The 23,987-nt window shown below is 44.1% G+C and overlaps 1 protein-coding gene and 1 long non-coding RNA gene across 4 annotated transcripts in view; one reads left to right on the top strand and one right to left on the bottom strand.

Annotated features, from left to right (window-relative positions):
- Nucleotides 1-13,781, top strand: part of LOC138487792 (uncharacterized) — a 141,905-nt gene extending 128,124 nt beyond the window's left edge. The window contains exon 3 of the long non-coding RNA XR_011274547.1: nt 11,636-13,781. This is a non-coding gene — a long non-coding RNA (uncharacterized lncRNA). The remainder of the gene's footprint in view (nt 1-11,635) is intronic.
- Nucleotides 1-23,987, bottom strand: part of THY1 (Thy-1 cell surface antigen) — a 106,502-nt gene that overhangs the window by 20,556 nt on the left and 61,959 nt on the right. The window lies entirely within an intron of this gene.

The following is a 23,987-nucleotide window of genomic DNA, read 5'->3' as shown; positions in this document are numbered from 1 at the left end:
ACGGGCTTGGTGGCCGTAGCTGCATCACCGCCAAACTCGTAATGAGTCCCAGCATCTTCCTGGGCAAGGCTCACATTTTTACCCAGAATTTGTAACTTTCGTTACATCATTTTAAATGATTATGTATGCCTTTCATGGCTTGCCATTCCCTTTGATGCCTTGCTATGCCATGCTTTGCCCTCTGGCATGCGGCTTGCTGGTTTTTTGTTCCTGTCACCAACCTGCTCACCGTTCTACTTTCCATCTCATACTACACACATCGACTAGCTACTCACACACTGCAAGTGGCACCAGCTAGGAACACCCTCCAGTGCACACCCTAACACCATGTGACCTTTGCACATCTCCCACCACCTTAACACACAAAGCCCTCCAGCAATGCTTGACACATCCTCGCTTGCAGGGCAGACCTTATCAGTAGCAAACCAAGCAGAATTCCTACACTTGTGGCTCCCTTGTAGATGCATAAACTCCAAGTGCCTTATTACCACAGTTAGCCTGGGTCCTTCCGAACTGCACTCATCAATACAATGGCAGCACTATCTTGAACTGCTCTGATTAACCAAACTAAACCAAACCCAAAAAACAATTGTTTGCATTATCCCAAGTCCCAGGATACGATGAGGCTGGCATCAGTGTGTTTTTAAATAAATAAATAAATAAATAAATAATATAACTGTCCCAATACAGTCATTCTGCAGCGGCACATGGCTGCAAACATATGAATTGAGATACAAATAGTATCCTTAATCTTAGGATGCTCCTGTCCCCTGCACACCAGCAAAGGGAAAACAGTCAAAATGGAAATCCGACCTTCATAAGGCGTCTTTGAGAATTATTGTACTCACAATGCTTTCTGAAAAAGATTCCACCGAAGTGTAATACTCACAAATCATTAAGGAAATTCGAACAAAAAGCCCATATTCACTGTGTGTAGATGTATGTATGTTACATCTGATCACAATGTCGTCAGAAGCTTTCAATTATAATCTGTCAAATAATACTAATGCAATGTAATCAGTTAAAAGGAATTTAAAATAAAGGCAAATATTGTTGAATATTTAGAAATAAAGGATATCTTATTAGAACATTCATCTCTAGAGTCATTATTATGAATAGCAAGACATATTAAGTTGACTTTACGTATGTAATTTATATCGGTGCCTGATGCTAGTGGTATTAGAAGTTGTGGAAGTCTTGCTATAATGAAGGAAGAGGAGATGGGATAATATAATCTTGGGGTCTGATTTGATTGCAAAGTCAAACGAGAAAGGTCGACCAACATTTAATCAAGTGAAACACAAATGACCTTCATCTTCAGATGAGGGGATATTTCAGAGTGAGGCAAGAATGACCAGTATGCTGTCTGTTGAATAATACAATATGTATAGTTATTTTGGGTTGAGTCAAATAACCTCGTTATGGTTTTTCTTATGGTTATGGTAAATCTTTCTAAGGCCCACCATGTCTTTGGGTCATTGGCTAAACTAAGGTAATAGAAGGCCTCTGCAAACTGTCTTTTAAGGCCTGCAGCTTTCAAAAAAGGTAGTTAGGAGGCCAACAGAGTTGTGAATAGAGTAGACAGACTTCAAGAACGTGAATATTGATTTCAAGGGAAACCAGGCCACAATGTCTGATAGTTTGTGTGCACCTATTGGCCATCCAGCTACTTCTCTTCGCTGCCACATGCATTTGGGAGAATCAGAGATACCTTATGAGCTTGTGTGGTCTGCTAAGCCATAACAAGGACTTGGACCTGAGGAAATATTCTCACAAAGCTTTATTTTGCTTAACAGGAAAATGCCCTTCTATTCCTATTGCTAAAGGGGAGCTCCCTTCCTATCAAAACTATAACTAACAAAAAAATGTTTTCGGTTCAAACCTATCTGCTAACCTGGGCCTACCACTTAGAAAAAGGATGTAATAAATACTAGGCAGAGTGCTCTGCACTCAGAGTGGTGTAACCCTGATCTTTCTCGGGCATCCCAGGAGCCTCTCCTGTTTCTGGATTCCATAAGTGTCTGTAAAAAATAAAATTCTCACTACTTTTAACAAGCCTTGGCATTCTCTCTAAAGTTCCAAAGTTTCCACATAGTTCCTTAAAGAAAGTCTCAAGTCCCTAAACAAAACAAAAAGTGTCTCAATTTCTGTAGGTGGAGGGATATTTCCCTGATCCTTCTCCACAACTGGTAGTGTCATTTCCCCACTTGTTTCACATCTTGGGAGTCTCTCTGCTCCCCGGGTATGTGTTCTTTACTGTGTTTGTTGGTCCTCTCTAGCCCCTTTTGGGTTCCTCCATCGCAAGGTCTCGCTTAGCTCTCTGAGGTATTGGTAACCCCACCTTGTTATGTGACTCTCTTAGCTTTTGGGAGTTTCTCTATGTCCTTTGGTGGATTACAATCCTTGGGTTTCTTGGGCGCCCACAACCCTTCTTGTTCTCTTGCCCTATCTTTCTTTCCGGTTTCTCTGACCCTCGTAGGGGTTTAGAGCCTACCCTCCTTCTTCCCGTCTCATTCTCTTCTCTCTCCGTCGCCCTCTTCCCTGGAAACTCAGATACCTTCTGTTTCATTGGGTTTGTTCCACTGAGGAGGTGTGCTTTTATTAGTGGTGGCATTCCCCACAGATTTTAGGTTTTGGGCCTCTCTAGCCCGCTTGTTTTTTTTTGTCCCAGCATTTCCCTTATCTCGCTTATTGGTAACCCCTCTTGTTATCTGTATCTTGTAGCACTTGGGAGTTTTTCTCAGCTGTTTGAGGGATTACAAACCTGAGGTTTGTTGGGCTCTCACAACCCCTCACATTCTCTTGTTCTTCCTCTCTTTTCGGGTCTCTCTGACCCTCGTAAGGACTAAGGGCAAACCTTTCTTTCTGTCCTTTAGTTCTTCTCTCTCTGCCTCCCTCTGCCCTGGACAACCCAGATACCTTCTGTTCCATTGGGTTTGGTCCAATGAGGTGGCGTTCCTTCCATAGCAGTAGCGTTCCCCATGGCTTGCAGGTTTTCCAGTCTGGATACGAGCGTGTTTTCTGTTGAGCTTTTTGTGGCATCGTCCACTCTTGGGCTCTCTTGTTGAGAGCGGAGGATTCGCTCCACCCTTGATCCCAGGTTTCGGCAATGGTTTGTGGGCAAAGGGCCCACCACATCCTCTGCATGTTTGTACCTCCAGGTAAGGCTTGCCCTGAGCTGCCTTTTCCTCTCAGACTCATCGCTCTCCAATACCGGGTCAGCAGCGTCTCGCTTCTGCATCGGTCTCTGTCCATGCCCCAGCTGTCTCTGCTGTGCAGCACGGCTCTTACCTTTAATGACATTCTGACGTCGGAGGCTCGCCTCTGCGTAGTGCTCTCCTTCTCCATTCAAGTGTGATTGCACCTTTATTCTTGCGCCATTACACAAAAGGGGCATGTTGTTTATGTCAGCTGTCAAGTCCTCAGAGAGACCACCATTGTCTTAAATCAAACATCTAAAGACATTTTTAATATGATTTTGAGTCCCACACCAACATGTAACAACAGTTCCTCTCGATTCCAATATATGCAGATAATGCCTTAGGTGTAGGGAGTTCCCCATGGGAAGGGGGGTCCTTGTCCCTTTGAGGGGAGTCACTCCCAGTGAGGTCCCCCTTTCCCAAATACTTAGGATGAGTTCTTTTGGACAGGCTCACGTCCCTAGTGTCAAAGCAGGGGGTACTGTATTGCACAAACCTTTGATCACACTCACTAGGTCACAAGATGTCCAGCCTGTTGTTCCCCAGCAGCCGCAGAGGTCTGTTTTGCAGCTGTTTGCTGGGTGCCTGGGTCACCGACGGAGGTGGCAGCTCCCATGGTGCCTTGCTGACAGAATGTCGTCACACTTTTCCATGATGTCTTAGCACAGCAAGCTCTTCATGCGGGCACGGGACTTGGTTTCACGACATTCAACACGCTGGGCCAATCCAATACACAAGCCTTTGAGGTGCTCACGTGATCCGGGCCGGAACCAGCAAAATACGTCTGTTTCACGATCATGTGATCCTGGCTGGGATTCTTAAATCAGCTGTGAGAACGCTGCGCATTGCTTCTCAGCTGTTTTTACCAGCGTTTGGCATTCTTGCATCTAGTTCTTGTGTTCCTCGTTTGACCTCGGATTACTCTTCTGGATTCCTTCTGCCTGACCCTTACCTGATTTTGTCTTCATTACGGATTTGTTTCTTCCTCGACCTCGGACTTCCTCACGGATGGGAAATGTTATTCCCCTCTGGTACCTCGCACCCAGACTCCCTGATTCCTCGATACCTGCTGGGGGTTCTGCTCCCATTCTTTGTTCCAAGTCTCCCGAGCTTTCATCTGAAGGTATTTCCAGTGGAGTGGCAGCCGTTTGTTTTGCTTTACTTTCCTCCTGCTTTTTTGCTGCTTTTCTACTGAGGGAACAGGTTTGACATCTCTGTTTACTAGGCATCACCAGACCCTTCCTTTTATTCTTCCCTGCACGATATCTGTTGGTAAGTGAGTGCACCTTACTATCCAATACTGTTTCCACATTCCATTGCCTGGTATTATCCTAACCTGCCTGTTTTTCCACAGCAGCCTCCGGAGGGCCTGGCGCTCCTGTTCCTGCCACCTGTGGCCCTAATCCTCGAACAGTGAGTTAATTCTAGCTCGCTGTTGGTTTCTTAGGGACGGAGGTTTCTATACTTCACACAAACCTCGAGTCTTGACAGACTGAGAAGCCTCTTTTCGTGTGCAGTATGGATCCCTCTGGCGGGGAACCGGTGGTTGCTCTGGTGCAGGCAATTACTGTCCTGTGTAATAACTTGGCGGCAGCCACGGCAGCCATCCATCAATGCCTTGACACCATTCAAAGTGAGCGCCATGCACTGCCTGCAGACCTGGAATTTGGAGACCCACCCCACAACCCAGCGCCTCTGCCCCTTCACCCCCTGCTCCTACCCAAGTCATAGTTCCAAACCCCTTTCCATTAGCTGCTTCTGGGAGGTTTCAAGGAGACCCCTGTAAATTCCGTACTTTCCTGAACCAGTGCAAGTTACATTTTTTGTGCAAACCACAAGCATTTACTGACACCACCACTAAGGCGGCGTTCACCTTGTCTCAGTTTGGGGGTATTGCAGCTACCTGGGCCAATCCCTTACTAGAGAGCGACAGCCCTGCTCTGTATGACTTTGACTTATTGGTGACCGAAATGACCAAGGTCTTTGACATACAACATAAGGCACAGTCATGAGACCTTGAGTTACTGAATCTTTCCCAGGGTAAAACGCCACTCATTGAGTACATCACACGATACAACCAGTTGGCCATCGAAACTTTGTGGCCCGAGAACAAAAAGGCTGTGGTGTTCTACAAGAGGCTGAATGATGCCATGAAGGACGCCTTGGCAGTGTTTTCCTCCTTGCCGCTCACTGCTACTGAAAGGGAACGAAGGAGGTCAACTAACGCCTGCTTCTATTGTGGCATCAACGGCCACTATGTTAAGGAATGTCCTTGGAGGCCCAAGTTGAGAAACCCCGGTTTTCAGAAGACTCGTCCCTAGATACGGGGGCACAGATGAGCCGAGAACTGACCCCCTTCTTGACCACACCTGCCTATCTAGGGATGAAACCTGTCTCAATCCAGGCCACTCTATTTCTTTATTTGGATACCAGTCACGTCGTTCACCCAGTCATTGACTCGGGTGCTATATGTAACTATATAGAGATCTCCCTTGCAGCCTCCCTGAACCTACCATTACAAAACAAGAGCAAGCCCAAACCAGTCCAGGCAGTCGATGGAACATCCTTGATATCTGGCCCCATCAAACAACAGACATCACCCCTGACACTAGTGCTTCAAGACACACATAAAGAGACCATAACTTTCGATCTGATCACAACATCACAATGTGGAATCATCCTTGGGATCCCGTGGTTATGGCTCCACAACTGTGTAGTGGATTGGGCCTCTGGTCGCCTGTACTTTGAGTCACCATTCTGTCATTCTTGCTGTCTTCTCCAGACAACTATACCTGATTCTCGTCTCAGCTATTAGGGGCGGTCGCCCAGCTCATGATTAATGACGCCTTACCCATGGAGCTTGATCCACCCCAGCACATAGTGGGCTCTATAGCCTCAGGCATACCTGTGGAGTACCAATACTTCCGTGAAGTATTTGATAAAGGTTGTGCAGAATCCCTTCCTCAACCCAGACCTTATGATTGTCCCATAGATCTGCTACCAAGTGCCAGTATACCTTCAGGGAGGTTGTATTCCTTGTCGCCATCAGAGGACCTAGTTCTCAAGGAGTATATACAGAACGCTCTATGCCTACGCCACATCCGACCATCCACCTCACCAGCCGCCAGTCCTATCTTTATTGTCCCTAAGCGGGAGGGGGATTTACGCCCTTGCATTGACTACAGGTTACTGTAAAGAATCGTTACCCTATACCTCTCATTGGTCCTCTACTTGACCGCCTGACACATGCCTCAGTTTACACCAAATTGGATCTTAGGGGGGCCTCCAATTTAGTCAGGGTCTGGGAGGGCGACAAATGGAAAACGGCCTTTTGCACCCGGTACGGGCTCTACGAATACTTGGTTATGCCGTTTGGTCTCTGCAACACTCCAGCCACGTTCCAGAGATTCATGATTGACATATTTTCTGATGTTCTGGACATTTTTGTTATTGTCTACTTGGACGACATATTAGTGTTCTCCCCTTCCATGGAAGAACACATTGTCCATGTTCGGGAAGTACTATCCTGTTTACGTTCTCATGCTTTGTATGCTAAGCCCGAAAAGTGTCTTTTTCACGTGGACCAGGTAGACTTCTTGGGTTTCCATCTGTCCCCAGGGGGTTTGTCTATGAATGACTCCAAAATACGAGCTGTTCTAGAATGGCCAACCCCAACGACCCTTAAGGCGTTAGTCTTTTCTTGGCTTTGCCAACTTTTACAGACGCTTCATTGAAGGGTTCTCCTCCATCACAGCTCTGCTCACTTCTCTCACCAGCCCTAAAGTTCCCTTTCTCTGGACGGAAATCCAACAGGAGGCCTTCGATAAATTGAAGACTGCTTTCACTTCCGCGCCAGTACTACAGTACCCTAATCCTGTTCTCCCATTTATTGTGGAGGCAGATGCATCCTTATATGCGATGGGAGCGGTTCTGTCACAACCTTGTCAGTCAACCGGTCGTTTGCATCCTGTGGCTTTTCATTCAAGCAAATTCACTGCCACAGAGACACAATATACCGTCACAGAAAAGGAGCTACTGGCCATCAAAGAGGCCTTCCAGGTTTGGAGACATCATCTTTTAGGGGCGAACCAACCAACCACAGTTTATACTGATCATCGCAACCTACAAGACCTGGCATCCATGAAATGTGTTAACTGTAGGCAAGTAAGGTGGCATCTGTTTTTTCCCACGTATGACTTTGTTATCAAGCATAGACCAGGAATCGTACACGGAAAAGCTGATGCCCTGTCCCGCTTCCTGGGGGGGGGGGGGGTGTCTTTGCCAACAAATCCAGAAACAATTCTTGACAAGACAGACCTCGTCTGTGTATGCACGCCCTCTCCTGACTTGTTGGAGGTGATTTGCTCATGGACTTCTACCCATTCTGAGATACTCTTGGATTGGCATGTAGTCCTACAAGACAGACTGCCTTATTTCCAGGAAAGGCTGTATTTTCCCACACCGAAATCCCGCACTCTAGCCCTGGAGTGGTCCCATGACGCCCCCATCAATGGCCATCCAGGCCGAAAACGCACCATGGCCTTACTACAGCGTTGGTGCTGGTGGCCTTCCATGCGGAAGGACGTCATTGCCTATGTCAACACTTGCTCAATATGTGCACAGTGCAAGAACAGGAAAGGACGCCCTCTAGGTCTCCTTCAACCAATGCCCATACCATCAAGACCATGGCACACTCTTACCATGGATTTCGTTACTGACCTAACACAGGTAGAATGGTATGACACAGTGCGGGTCATCGTCGATTCCTTTACTAAAATGGCCCGATTCATTCCTTGTGAAGGTATCCCTACGGCTCCTGAACTGGCAGGGTTGTTTTTCCGGGAGGTATTCTGTCTGATTGGGCTACCCACGGTACTCATATCTGATAGGGGTTCACAGTTCACCTCAAAGTTCTGGAGGGCTCTTACCAAATTACTAGGCATTGGCGTCCGGTTTTCTTCATCGTACCATCCTGAGACAGATGGACAAACCGAGCGCGTCAACCAGGTAATGGAGCAATATTTACATTGTCTATCCATTCAGAACCAACAGTCTTGGTATCGACTGTTGCACTTGGCCGAATTTACCTACATCAACGCTGATTCATTCACAACCCTTACCCATCTACGTGAGGCTCAGGAGCTGATGCGAGAGGTTGCCAATCGCAAGCTCTCTCTGGTTACACCTTATGCACTCGGAGCCAAATTTTGGTTGTCCACTAGGCATCCTAATCTACCTGGTTCTCGTAAGCTCCTTCCCCGGTTTATTGGGTCCTACAAGATCACCCGTATAGTTAATTCAGTGGCTTTTCATTTGGCTCATTTCCAAGACACCTGATGAGGTTTAGCTGAGCGGTACCTTTTGCCAAATCTATGTAAAACAAATCTGTGTAAAACAAGCTTTAGGAGGAAAAGGACCATGGGCCGGACACAAGATCGCTTAAGCCTAATAAGCCTTTATTTTACAATGTGTTTCTGGAGGAAAGTCACACAGTACATCAAAAGTGTGTTCACATTTTGGTAATGCTTCAGTAGTAGAGAGAGCCCCCCTATCTCTCATATTAAATTTTGACAGGTGGGCACGCCCCCTGTTTCCGGTCTTAGTCCCTCGCCTTTTTTGTAGGCTTTGATATAAACTCAATATAAATTTGATATAAAATTACATCCCCCCAAAAATATTTTGATTTTATATAAAATATATATTACATATTTTATATAAGTGGGTATACATTTTATATCATTTGTTATAAGTGAATATACATTTTATATAAAATCTATACAAAGATGGGAGCAGCGGGCGACGGTGTTGCTGGGTCGAGCGCTGAGAGTGAAGTGAGCTCTGAAGATGGGGACTTTGAATTTAGGGTTTTGCAGAGTGACGCAGTGATGATGTCAGAGAGGGGTTCTTTCTGCCCCCATATGATAGGAATTGGAAAATATCAAATCATTTTGATATATCTTTAATATAAAAATGTATATAAAAATATAAAAAGTATTCTTAATATACAAATCTATACAGAAATTAATAGTAAAAATGTTTTTGATATAAATATGTATATAAACATCAATATAGGATGATATTTGTTTTATAGAATTTTTGTATTTAAAATTGTTATATAACCCCCCAAAAATATATAGAAAAAATGTTTGATATCAATATGATATAAACATGTATATCAATGTTATATGAACTGGTTTTGATACAGAGTGTAAATAATTAAAAAAGTTCACTTTATAAGTAAAGTGTGCCTACTAGAGTCTCTAAAAACGTTCAAAATATTGGGTTTGACAAGGTGTGTTCCTTTTCAAATAATGAAAAACGTTTTACTTTATAAGTAAAGTGTGTTTCCCAGACCCCATACAAAAGTAAAAGTATTGTTTTTATGGGGTTTAGAGCACCACTTTGGCAACCTGCATGCGTCCCTCTGCCACCCTGTGACCCAACTAACAGCTGTGAAACGGCATTGCTGGTGGTTTTATCTACGACAAGGCCTGTGGAATCCCAGAAATGTGATGACTCACAGGGCAGCATTCTAGCCATGTCAGCAGAAAACATAGAATTATCAGTATATTTAGCTTGCCAGTATACAGGATGTTCTGCGACAACTGTGTAAATACACGGCCAGGACATAGTTTATCAACTAAACCCAACTACCGGAATGCTGGCACAGGAAACATCTGCAGGCAGAGGCTAATTTTAGATGTTTCCTTTTCTAGATGTTTTCCTCATAGAATGCTGAACTTGTTGATAACAAGCCCCATTTATGCAAAGTACGCAGAAATACATACATCTGTGCATTGTTGATAAGAAAACTGCTCAGGAAAATATATGTTTTCTCACCCCTTAAAAAGGGTCTATGACTCCAGCAGGGGTACTGTCAAACCCACTGTCAGAGTGCTGTTCTGATGATCCCCTGCAATTACACTAATTGACTTGGAACAACTGACTGCAACTCAATGGGGGAATCTTGCTTTTCAGCTGGATTTAATCGTGGGTCTGTGGACACTGGGAAACCCCCTGTAAAGCCTTTTAATTGGAAAATGGTCCTGCTTTTTATTCAGAGTTTGATTCAACCACATTAAAAAGGTGAGCATGGGGGCATTTTAAGATATGGGCTTTAATGTATTGGAAGCATGCAGCTAAGGGAACATGATACTGTATTTATTTATATTCAGACCCTTTATAAGACAGATTGATTAAAGATGTTTCATAGCGCTTAGAATGCCCTCAAAGGCACTAGGCTGTGCACTTTTAAACTAAACAGCTATTTGCTTTAAATGTCATTTTACAGTTTGCTTAGAATGCTCTGTGGTTTTGCATGTCATCCAGGAAACACAGAGGGATTAGTTGGACCGGTGCAAATATTTTCATATTCTACAAAGAATGTATTTCTAGTTAATATTCAATTTTTTATGTATTTATTTTTATGGGCCCATTGCCTCCCTTATAGACATCCCAAACATTCAGTTGAAAAAAAAAATAACAAAGTCTTTGCACAAAATAAAACCTGATTGCACTTTTGGTGCACTTGTCTTTTTGTGATGCGCCATATTTGCACACGCACAATGCAGTGTTTTAGTTTCACAGTGCCGATAAGTTGATAACATATTATTAGTGTGTGAAATAATCAGATTATATGAAAATGCTTGCATTGTGAAGTCAGTATTTGCTAAAAATCACACATGTTGACCCTGATTCATGGATTATTTGCGCCGAAAAAAACGGGATTTGTGTGCCATTCTGCACGCAAATCCCCATTTGTTAAACAGGGATTTTCGGGCAGCATGGCGTACAAATCCCGTTTTTTTCGGCGCAAATAATTCATGAATCAGGGCCATTGTGTTTAATAAAAGAATACTGGTGTGGTTGATTTTTTTAAAGGGTGGCATGTAACAGGGTGTTATAATGGGTATGAGATGTTTGGGGATGTGTAAAAACCAGCTTTAAAGTTTTTATGACTGTACCATTGCATAATTTAGATTGTACTGGATTCTTTTTTCGTACTTCCAATTAGGTGCAACCATTTATTTTATTCCGCCCGCAAAGTAGCACAAAGTATAACAAAATGTGTCTATTCACTCTCTACAAGGGAATCGCAGAGTGTTGGCTCACATCTTTACACCTTTCAAAGGAGCCCTTTGTTAATTGTATGCTAGCAATTTAAAATACAGTTCTAACTTTTGCAATGTTTTGTACAATATTGACACACCCCAAGATGTGGTGGATTTGAGTATTTGTCAGAGATCACACGTTTCATGAAATGGTGTAACTGAGATTTATTTGCACAAAGCACTGGAATGGTGGATTTCTTTTAAGGGGACATGCGCTGAGATGGTACACCGGGCTTCAGATGTTTGGTGATGTGCTATGTATTGATGGAGGACTGTTTCTGTGTAAAAGGTGTTCAATTCTGATTCCATATTCTTTCGATTTAGAACTGCCATGTCTTCCAACAGATTGATGGCACAGCTGGCAGAGTGTCTGGATGTGGATTGTGGCAACAACCAACCGGCAGCTGTTCAATTTATGGATGTTGATGCATGTACCGCAGCACGCCCCACCTGCTATTGAGTCCAGCAAGACCCAAGGATTATGGAGGGGTCTGCCGCAGTTTCAGAATAGCCTATGGATGGCACAGCGGGCAGACTCTCTGGATGTGGATTATGGAGCCCAGCAGCAGGTGTCGTTGGATCTACGGAGATTAGCACATCTGGTTCAAGAAATCCCAGATGTTTTGAGGGCCTGAGGATGGGCTTACATGTTTTTGTTGGACCAGAAAGGACTCTTGGATTGAGGGTTCCAATACATTGGAGTTGGTCTTTAGATTTGGCAATGGGCACAGGAAGCTTTTCTGATTCCACAATGAGCCTCAGTAACAACGGTGCCAGTAAGGTACCGGCACCGTTTTTACCTGACTGGCATACTCTGAGTTCTGCAAGCGGGTGCCTTTCCGCTTACCAGGTCTGACCTGGTGGGCGGAATGGCACCCGCTCGCAGACCTTGACGGATGCACTGGTACTGTTACACGCAGTGCCGGTGCATCTGTCCTCCCCATTTCCATCGAGTCCAATAGGACTCGAATGGGAATGGGGAGTAATTTTTCCCGGGGACCGGCAATGGGGAATTACCGAGACCGCCTGGGCTGTAATGCCCCGGTAAGTCCCCATTGCCAGGCGCCAGATAAAAAATGACTCTGGCGGCAGCCATGCTGTTTTTACCAGCACGACTACCGCCAGACTCATAATGAGGCCCAGTGCCTTGGGAATTTCTCATCTTATGGATGCAGGCCCAAGGAACCACCACGGATTTTGCTGCTTATTTGTTACAAGGGCGTATACATTTGTGACAGCGCTGGGGGGGTACTCATATCTAGCTACTACTAAGCTTCGAGAACACATGTTTCTGATGTTTACATATGTTTGTGTTTCAGGTCAAATCTGGGCATTAGGTAGCAATGACTGCACAGGATTCTAAAGCTTGGTAGAGACTTATTCGCTTTTAACACAACAGCAAAACTTGATGGATTCTTTTGAAACGTATTTCGCTAAAGTAACCAGTGGTATGTAGTAATCACAGGTATCAGAAGTCCTTGGTCTGATTGTGAGAGTGGTTGCGACTGACTGTGGCATGTTTTACATTCCAAATGAGGGAGATGTTTGAGCTATTCTTTGTGTTAATTCAGTGCAATCCCTGACTTGTGTTATTCACAAAACCACCGCGCGCAGAAAGAATTTTAGCCCTTACTTTGTAATCTCTAGTCACAGGCGCGGATGCATTTCAAAATGTATGTATTATAAGACTTCTTGCACAGTTGGTTTTGTATGATACCACTGTAAAGCACTTACATGAGTAGACAAAAGCTGTGGATGTGTGGCAGCATCATCAGGCTTAAAATGTGATCATTCCGTGGGGCTGGTGCCAAAGGGTTTTAAGAGAAGTAGCTGCTTGGTAAATGCACACCATGACACAACTATATTCAGAGACGGTGCCCGTCAAGAATACTGAGGGATTTTTATAATCACACTATTGAAAACAAACCATAAACTCTATAAAAACCTCTAAAATAGCTGATCAAGGGTGTGACATCCCTTTCAGCAAAAGAGTTACACCCACAAGCATGCACATACTGTAACTCTTTTTGGCAATGGGTGCTGTACAAAACATCAATATGTTTGTGAATAAATCACAAGATTTACACTTAAAATACAAATGTATCCTTGCCTCACCACCACAACTCCACTACACACCAGAAACTGCATTAAATCTAATTTTTCCTATTGCCAATTAATTACATGATGCAAATTTCAACCATCTAATTTGCCCTATCTCTCAAGTGTCAGCACCTGAAATATTGTTTCACAAATGAAAAGGACCCGTGATGCAAGTCATCATTCGGATTGTCACCCTCTAGTCAGTGTTAAAAGAGTTGTATACTTTAACACTCTAGGTAGTGTTCATTTTGTTTTTGCACAACACTCTCTCTAGCTTTATAAAAGTGTGTTACCATGACCATGACAACCTGTACTCATTCGACCGGTCCTTGGTTTTGCATTTGAGATTAAAATGTTATGATATATTTTACTGTGTTTGCTTTCTGTGGCTGAAAAGTTTTAGAATAAAAAGTCCTGGCTCTCATTGTGGACATGCCCAACACTGATAGCTCAGAAATCCTATGAGAATTATACATATATGCTGTACATGTATAATTACTGTGTGTTATTTAATTTAACTCTAAGCCACCTGCCCCAAACGTGTTACTGTGTCACAATGCCATGAAAAACATTTACATGTATAGGAGGCTGTGTACGCATGCAGAATTATCTCTAAGCAAAAGTCTGCAGAAAATGAACCCAGTTTTACGTGAACATAATTGTAGTTCTCAACTTAGTTTGCAGGATAGTGAGATGAAGGAGAACTTAACATTCCCATAAAGGTTGGCTTTTTAAAATTAAAGTGCAGAAGGAACATGCCCTATGGTGGCTGCACTGTATGTATTTTTGGAGGTTGCTGGCACTTTGAAAATTAAGAGACATGAACTTTTTAACCAGTTGAACAACGGGGCCATTTCATAAGTGTGCGATCAAAAGTAAATCCCCATTAACCTATTTATATTGTGTAATCGCGGGTGGCTTGTGAAAGCTTACTGGGTACAACACCTCTAAACTTCTAAACTAGCGCATTAGCTCTTGGGGTTAACGTGCATTTCACTGACATATATCTATGTTTAGCACTAGCTCCTCAAATTAAATGCTATCGGACACAAAGTGTTTTTTACAGTGAAGTCTTGATATGATCATTTAAGTTTTCCATTGTTTTATATAGCCACCATGCCATCTAAATGGCACTCCTGGTTACTTTATCGAAATACATTTCAAAACAATCCACCAAGTTTTGTGGTTGTGTTAATAGCGAGCAAGTCCCTACCAAGCTTCAGAATCCTCTGCATTCATTGCCACCCGATGCCCAGAGTTTGACCGGAAACACAAACATACATACACATCAGAAACATGTGTTCCCACAGTTTAGTGGTAGCTAGATATGGTTATTCCACCCCACGAACCTGCAAGACAAAGCTTCACACTTAAACACTGTCATGGCCTCTATCACACCCTGTAGTGCCGGCTTGGGGCTCAATACCACTACCTATACCATTCCATGATTAGCCTTGATAGCGGCGCTGTCTCAAATGTATACACCCTTGTGACAACAGAGCAGCAAAATACTTGGCGGTTCCTTGGGTCTGCATACATAAGTCGAGACATTCCCAAGACACCTGTGCCCATTGCCAAATCTAAAGAACAACTCAAATGTGTTGGAACCCTCAATCCATTGGTCCTTGCTGGCCCGACAAAAACATGCAACCCCATCCATTGGACCCTCAAAACATCTGGGATTTGTTGAACCAGATGTACTAACCTCGATAGATCCAACGGGCACCTGATGCTAGGCTCCATAATACATATCCAGAGAGTCTGCCTGCTGTGCCATCCCCTAGGCCATTTTGAAACTGCAGCAGTCCCCCATCATCCTTGGGTTTTGCTGGCCCCCAAAGGAGATTGGGAGTGTTGCATTAGATGCATCAATCACCATAAGTTCCACAGCTGCCTAGAGTTGGTTACCACAATACACATCCAGAGACTCCACCGGCTGTGCCATCCATCTGTTGGAAGACATGGTGGTTCTAATTAGAAAGAATATGGAATCAGAATAGAACACCTTTTACACAGACACAGTCCTCCATCAATACATAGCATATCACCAAACTTCTCAAGACTAGTGTAACACATCAACACATGTCCCATTACAAAAAATCCACCATTCCATCATTTTGTGTGAATAAATCTCGGCTCGACCACTTCATCAAAGGTGTGATCACTGACACCTACACAAATCCACTGCATCTTGGGACTTGTCAATATTGTATAAAACATTGCAAAAGTTAGAACCATATTTTAAATTGCTAGCATACAATTAAAATTGCGCTGATTTAAAAGATATGAATATGCGAGCCCACACCCTGTGCTTCCTTTGCAGACAGAGAATAGGCACATTTTGTTTTAGTTTGTTCCACTTCGTGTGTTGAATAAAATAAATTGTAGCACCTACAAGACAAATCTAGCACAATCTAAAACATGCACATGTACAGTCATTAAAACTTAGAAGAAGCCGGCTTTTACACATCCCCAAACATCTCAAGCCCGGTATAACACCCTGTTACCTGATACCCTTTCAAAAAATCAACCATTCCAGCATTTTAGTAAACACAACATGTGTGATTTTTGCAAATACTGACATCACATTGCATGCTTACAAACACAATCTGATTATTTCCCACACTAAAAATATGTTATCAATTTATCGACACTGTGAAACTAAAACACTGCATTGTGCGCGTGCAAATACGGCGCATCACAAAAAAACATGTGCACCAAAAGTGCAGTTAGGGTTTATTTTGTGCAAAGACAATGGCTTTTTTTTTAAAAAAAAACTGAATGTTTGGGATGGCCATGAGGGCGGCAGTGAGCCCATAAAATAAATAAATGAAAAAATGAATATTAACTAGAAATGCATTCTATGCAGAATATGAAAATGATTGCACCAGCGCTACCAGTGCCTCTGGGTTATCATAGCTGACATGCAAACCCACAGAGCATTCTAACCAAAGTGTACATGTTTACAAAAGTCATTAAAAACACATAGCTGTTTAGTTTAAACCTGCACAGCCAAGTGCCTTTGAGAGCATTATAATCACTATGACACAACTTTAATTGGTCTGGCTCATAAAGGGCATGAATATCAATAAATACAGTATCACATGTCCTTAGCTGCATGCTTCCAATACATTAAAGCCCATGTCTTAAAATACCCCATGCTCATCTTTTTAATGTTGATGAACCAACTCTGCATAAACAGCAGGCCCAGTTTCCAATTAAAAGGCTTTGCAGAGGGCCTCCAAATGTCCACAGACCCACGGTCAAATCCAGCCAAAAGCAAGGTCCCCAGTAGAGTTGCAATCAGTTGTTCAAAGACAATTAGTGTCATTGCAGGGGATCATCAGGCTAGCACTCTGGCAGTGGGGCTGGCAGTACCCCGGATGGAGTCAGAGACCTCTTTTAAGGGATCAGAACACATTCCTTTTCGTGAGCAGTTTTCTTCTCGACAATGCAGAGATGTATGTATTTCTGCTTACTTTGCAGGAATTTGGTTTCTTATGAACAAGTGCAGCATTCTATTTTGTGCATACCCTGCAAGAATTAGCGAGTGGTGCTGGACCCAGGAAACATCTAAAATTAACCTCAGCCTACAGATGTTTCCTGTGACATCAGTCCATAAGCTGGGTTTAGTTGATAAACACTGGCCCCAGGAAACATATAAAATTAGCCTCAGCCTGCAGATGTTTCCTGTGCCAGCATTCCATAATTTGGGTTTAGTTGATTAACAATGTCCTTTTGTATTTTCCTGAGGGTGTATTTACACAGTTGTTGCAGAACATATTGTATACTGGTGAGCTAAATATAACGAGCTGTCTGTGTTATCTGCTGAGGTGGCTAGAATGCTGCTCTGTGAGTCACCACATTCCTGGGATTCCACAGGCCTTCTTGTAGATAACTCCCCCCCCAGGCAATGCTGTTTGTTGGGTCACAGGGCGGCAGAGGGACAAATGCAGGTTGCCATATAGGTGCTGTAGACTCCATAAAAACAATATTTTGACTTTTGTACAGGGTCTGAGAAACACACTTTACTTATAAAGTAAACAGTTTTTCATTATTTCAAAAGAAGCACGTATTGTCAAAGGCAATAGTATGAACCTTTGTACAGGCTCTGGTAAGCACACTTTACTTATAAAGCAAACTGCTTTTTGTTAGTTACTCTCTGTATCAAAACCAGTACTTATAATATTGATGTATATTTTTTATATCAAATTAAAGGTTTATATCAAAAATATTTGTATATTCATTTTAATATAGATTTTTATATTAAGAATATAAATTTTAGTATACTTTTTTATATATACATATTTACATTAAAAAGATATCAAAATTGTTTGATATCATTTTCCACTTCCTACCACATCGGGGAAGAACCTTTCTGTGATGTCATCATTGCCCCACTCTGCAAAACCCTAGGTTCACAGTCCCCGCCTTCAGAGCTCACTTCACTCTCAGCGCTCGACCAAGCAACACAATCGCCCACAGCTCCCATCTTTATAAAGATTTAATATAAAATGTATATTCACTTAAAACAACTATAAAATGTATACCCACTTATATCAAACATACATTTGATATAAAATCGATATCAAACTTTTAAAATCATTTTTATATCAAATGCATATTAAGCTTATATCAAAGCCTATCAAAAGGGGAGGAACTAAAACTGGAAACACATGCCCACTCCTCAAAATGTGATTATTTATTTATTTTTATTTATTTATTTAATTTATTTTTTATTTGTAAAGCTCCTCAGCCCACAGGCGTCAGGGCACTGTGAGAAACATCAAAAGGGAGCTCTCTCTACTACTTGATTCCTCCATTATCCTAAAATGAGAAGAAAGCAAGCTCGTCATTTGTCTCATAGGCGAACTTGTTCGATTGATTGCTTCCAAACAATATCCTCACAGGGCTATAGTAAATATGGGGATCTAACTTGTTTCATTTGATGATTGTGATTTTGTTCTGCAATACATCACAATGAGAGGCAGTAGTCCGCAAATTATTTTTTATCTTAAGACTTCAAATCTGGTACATGTATTTTTTTGTATTATTGAATGTGTTTTTTTTTGCTATTTATTCATATTTTCATAAGACAGATACGTTTTGTTTCACAAATTTAGTGTGCGTAAAGATCGCCAGTGGTTGTGGTTTTTAGGTACAAGGATTAATATCCATCACTAGGAGTAGATTTTGTTAGCTTATGCTGCTTGCTAATATAGTGCCCATGTCAACTTAACAGTACTTCACAGTGCAGAGGATGAACAGGAGTAAGAGAAGGAGGTAAGGTGATGTTATGTCATGTTATAAGCTTTTATAGTGCCCAGATATGCCCAAAGTGTGATGTGGTTCCTTTAATGTGTAATAATGGTGTACGTCATTGCACCAGGTTAATAAATATGGCCATGCCTCGGCACGCAAGGCAGTGCACAAGCAGCGACAGGAGACAGCGCTGCTGGTGTCCGTGCCTCTGTTTGGAGTGGGGTGGGCATCCATGCAACCCAGGCCATTGGTCCCAACAGGACAACACAAATGGCAATGAGGGCCCTTCGTTTCAGCGGTCTGATCTGTGGACCCGCATAAATTCTTTCTGTTCTGGAGATCGCAGTCCACCTGGGCATGGCTAATCATCAGCAGTCTTGCTGTGGAAGTGCCCACCTCCTGTGTGTGATGTGCTTTATTCCTTTGACAGCCTGAGTGTGATAGCAGCTATTTCCACTTCTGCTGTGTATCCTGCAGGAAAGATGGTGAGAGTTGTGGCTTCCCTGGTTACATGTTGCCACACATTATTTTTGCCTGAACTGGTGTGCAGTGCCTAATTTTGGGAATTTCCTCAAGGGGATTGCTGGTAGGACTTCCTGGGGTCTACATAGTTGGAATAGTCTATTTCCCCCATTCTCTATGTCTTCCCCTTAGTTAATGTTAATGTTAATGTTAAAGGACATTTGTACCGTGCACTATCACCACCGGAGTGGTCCCCTCGCGCTCTGGCGGCTCTGAAAGAAGGAGGGCAGGTGAGTTAGTGGTGGAGGCTGGAAAAGTTCAAGGGAGCAGTGATGTGCTGTTGGCAGCCTCAGCCCGGTGGGTCCGTCGGCTGGGCCTGGGGTGTATGCGGCCGGTAGTCTTTGTGTACTGATGTGCAAGTCTATGTGTGTTTATTGTTTTGTTTTTGCAGTGTGGTGAAGTTTGTGCAATTTGTTGTGCTGGAGGTCTGTGGTTGTATTTGGTTTGGAGTTTGAGAGGTGTACGCAGAGGAGGAAATTGTTAGTGGTATCGGTTAGTTGGCATCTCTATCCTGAATTGACCAGTTGGACTCGCATAATCTCGCTCGATGGGGTGCTTGGGCACCATGTGTCTCTGGAGGTTCAGTCCCGTTTTGTATTCCAGGCCCCTTGAACATCTCGCTGCCTCTTCCGCCCGTTCCGTCAACAACCTTTCATGTTCCTCACCCCCACCCTCATGGCTAGTGCACCTGCCAGTGTCCATATCTCAGTTAGTGTGGTGATTGGTGGTATCTCGCCAGTTCCACAACCCAGTGGTACCTAGTTGTAGCTATACGGGCGGTAGGGGATGGTAAGGATTGTTAGTGGCAGTGGGACCATTTTTCTTCTTCACCTGTGTTGGGCAAGTGAGATGGACCCTGTGGTCTCATGTGTATACTGGATTGCGACTCTCTTAGGAGAGTGCTTGTGCGCCCTGGTGGAAGGGGACATTTTCTCTTCAGTGACATCTCGGTATACTTCGTCTGCACGTGTGTAGCTGATTGTGGTTGCGACTCCTGTGTGAGTGCTTTTGCGCCCTGCATTGTTGGTGTGTCGCTGCAGTCAAGGCCTTTTCATCTGGTACAATGGCATTGGGACCACTACCAATTTTTCGCTTCCAGGCCCGGTCTGGTATGGCATTGTGTCAGGCGATGAAGTGAGGGCACCGCCCAGTGGCAGATCACTTCAAAAGAAAGGGTCTTTGGCTCCCCTAACTGAGTTTGATGTGGATGGATCCCCTACAGGTTTGGGCCAAAAGTGGAGTCTCTGGCGTGAGTATCTCAACATGTACTTTGACGCCACGGGGGAACTGGACGATAGGACCAAGAAATCCATGCTCATTTATAGATCTGGCTTGGCAGTTCACAAGATCTTTAAGATACTAAGACCTGCTGATATCTCCTATGTAGCTGCTGTCACTGCGCTGTCACTGCGCTGAATGAGTATTTTGCCTTTATGTTGAACACAGATTTGTTATGAGGTTGACCACCCAGAACACCAGTGAGAGTCTGTATGCTTTTCACAGGCGCCTACGCCAACTCGCTTCCATGTGCGCGTGGGCCAATGAAGATGAGCAGGTGAGGCAACAACTCATTAGGGTTGCCTGTCAATCAAGATGAGGCAGCAAACCCACAGAGAGCCTGACATTGCTCTTGCATGTATTCTGTAGATTGGTCGCTCGCACAAATTGGTGGAAGTGAGGGCGTTCAAGATGTAATCAGCCTTCAAGTCAATAAAGCTGGAGGAAGCATGTGTTTTTCATATCAACTGTGCTCAACATTGGTGGCAAGCTGAAGCGCCAACCAATCTGCATGGTGAACGTTTTAAACACAAGCACTAACAAGCACTGACAAGCACGTACATCAATATGATGGCTGAGACACACTATAAGGCTCTGCATGAGCCTCTGTGACGATGTAACACCAGTGTGCATATGTTCACCTTTGTGGTTAAGTCCCTGCTGCCTCTGGAAGGCCTGCTTCTGGTGTCAGTCCAGCATGAGGAAGAGACGATCAGAGCACGTTTCTTGGTGTCGAAGGTCAGCGAACAGACCTTACTGGAGTATGAAGAGGCAGAGGCGCTCAAACTTGTCCAGTTTGCGTTTGGTGTGTTTGTAGAGTACTTGCAGTTGTTAGTGGGAAGGTTTAAAGACGTCTTCACTGGAATTGGAAAAATGAAAGGAGAGCCTATTGGCTCCACACTGATGAGACTGTATAACCAGTAGCGGTGAAGCACAGATTGGTGCCTTTTCATTTGCAGGAGCAGGTCGAGCAGAATCTTCACAATCTCATCTAAGTGGACATAATTCAACCTGTGTATGTGCCCACCCCATGGGTCTCTCCGATCGTGATTGCCCGCAAACCTAAACAGCCGGAGTCAGTAAGAATTTGCATTGATATGGGCCTCCCTAATAAGGTGATAAAAAGAGAGGGACATATCACACCCACCATCAATGACATCATGGCTGACCTGCGGGGCGCTACGTTTTTCTCACAATTGGATCTGAGAGCTGGCTACCATCAGCTGGTTCTGCATCAGGTTTCGAGATATATAACAACAATTACAACAGACAAAGGACTCTACCGGTACAAGAGACTCCGTTTTGGGATATCTGAGGCCATGAAGGTCTTCCAAAATGTCATCCATGGAGAATTGGCTGGCATTCATGGTGCGCTGAACATAGCAATTACATTTTAATGTTTGCCTCGTCAAAGGCTGAGATCCTCAAGCGTCTGGAGAAGGTCCCAGAAAGAATGTACTCACTTGGGTTGACATCCACACAGTATGTGAGTTTCTGAAAAGGAGGATAGAGTTTGGGGGTTTTAAATTTCAGGAGGGAGGCATATCGAAGAACCCTGCAAATGCGAGAGACATCCGTGATGCCAAGGCCCCTAAAACTGTGTCTGAGGTCCGGAGTTTTCTAGGCATCGTCACATATTGTGACCGTTTCATCAAGGGCCTTGTGACCATCTCAGAACTCCTCAAAAATCTCACAAGAAAATAATTGGCGTGGCAGTGGACACCTCTGGAACAGAGGGGGCTTTTGAGGGCATAAAGGCGACCCTGTCGGTCGAGTGCACTTTGGCATTTTTTAACGCCAGTTTGGACACAAAAATTATTATGGAAGTGAGCCCTTTTGGCCTGGGGGCGGTTCTCACACAGTTCAATCAAAAAGGGGAGGTCCAGCCAGTGGCGTATGCCAGCAGGGCATTGTCCATGATAGAACAGCGGTATTCCTAGATTGAGCATGAGGCGTTGGCCAATCTGTGAGGCTGCCATCACTATCACTTGTACCTGTTCGGAAAACCTGTGCATGTGTTGGCTGACCACAAAACCTCATTCCCATCATGATGGGGGCATCAGCGAAACCCCCTGCCTGGATTGAAAAAATGGCTCCTTGCCTTGCAATAATACAATGTGACTCTGGTGTATCGACCCGGAAGTGATAATGCTGCTGATTATTTCTCCAGGCACTCGGTGGGACATTCAGAGGACACGAGTGGGGAGGAAGAAGCAACAGAAGACTTTGTGAAGTTGGTCGCTGCAGGGGTTGTTTTCCAAACTCAATAGCGGTGGAAGAGTTGAGGGATCAGTCGGAGAAGGATAAATGCTTCAACCCCTTACAGGATTCTGTGTATAGCAGTGAGTGAGGAAGTGTCCTCGTCAACCTCGTGAGAAGAACGCATGAGGCAAGAACAACACACAAGCAGTTATGGAGTGTAAAACACAAGCTCACATTCACTGACGAAGGTCTCCTGCTGCGAGGATCGCGAATGGTGGTTCCTGCCAACCTGGTGCAGATGGTCATCGAATTGGCACACCAAGGACATTAAGGTGTTGCCAAGATCAAGGCTTGTTTGCATCTCAAAGTTTGGTTTCCAGCATTGGAGAAGGTAGAGAAGTTTGTAAAGGCGTGTGTATGGTGCCGGGCAGCCACCTGAGGCAAAAGCAGCCCCAAATTGAGTGCATGTTGTGAGGCGGTGTGGGCGTACATGCGCATGAATTTTGGGTCTCTCACTTCATGCTAATTGTGGACCAGTAGTCTCATTATCCATATCTGGAGTTTACTCCTTCTCCCACAATCCATGATGTAATACCAGCAATGGAGAACGTTTTCACCACACACCACCCGAAGTCGTGTGCTCGGACAATGGCCCTCCATTTCAAAGTGCAGGGATCTCATAGTTCCTGCAGGAACGGGGAGTGCGCCCTGGGAGAACACCCCTGTGTGGCCTCGAGCAAATGGTGAGGCAGAACGTTTTATGCGCACATTAATCAATGTTTCACGGATTGCACATGGCCAGGGACTGTGCGAGAGAAGGGCGCTGTTTCAATCTCTTTTGGAGTACTGCATAACACCTGACTGCTCCAGTGGTGTGGTTCTGGCGGAGGCTCTGTTTCAAAGATGTCCCCGGGATTTTATCCCTGGTCATGAGGCGAGTGACAGCGATTATTTATAATGGTGAGGTGCGAGAGGGACGAGAAGGGGCCGCTGAACGCGAGAATAGCTGAAGAGGCCTCCAGGACTACCCATTGCTACTTGGAGATGCAGTGCTGATATGATCAAGGTATCCTACATGGATGATGTCTCTTACTTATGAGCCAAGGCCACTCCAGGTGGTTCATGTCAAGGGGTCCACGGTGATGATGTCAGATGGCCAAGGAACACTTACCTGGAATTCCTGTTTCTTTGAGAGACTTGAAGTCTTTCCTGCCCCCAGGGAAAGCAGGGTCCATGGGAGAGAGGATGGACAAATGCTGAGTCTGGAGAGGCGACACAGCGATGAAGAAGATGATGACTAGAGGTGGTTGAT

This window comes from Ambystoma mexicanum, chromosome 9 (assembly GCF_040938575.1).
Source record: "Ambystoma mexicanum isolate Mex_15411 chromosome 9, UKY_AmexF1_1, whole genome shotgun sequence".
NCBI classification, from domain to species: domain Eukaryota; kingdom Metazoa; phylum Chordata; class Amphibia; order Caudata; family Ambystomatidae; genus Ambystoma; species Ambystoma mexicanum.
Note: the sequence above shows the minus strand (reverse complement) of the source record. Positions and strands in the feature narration are given on the sequence as shown.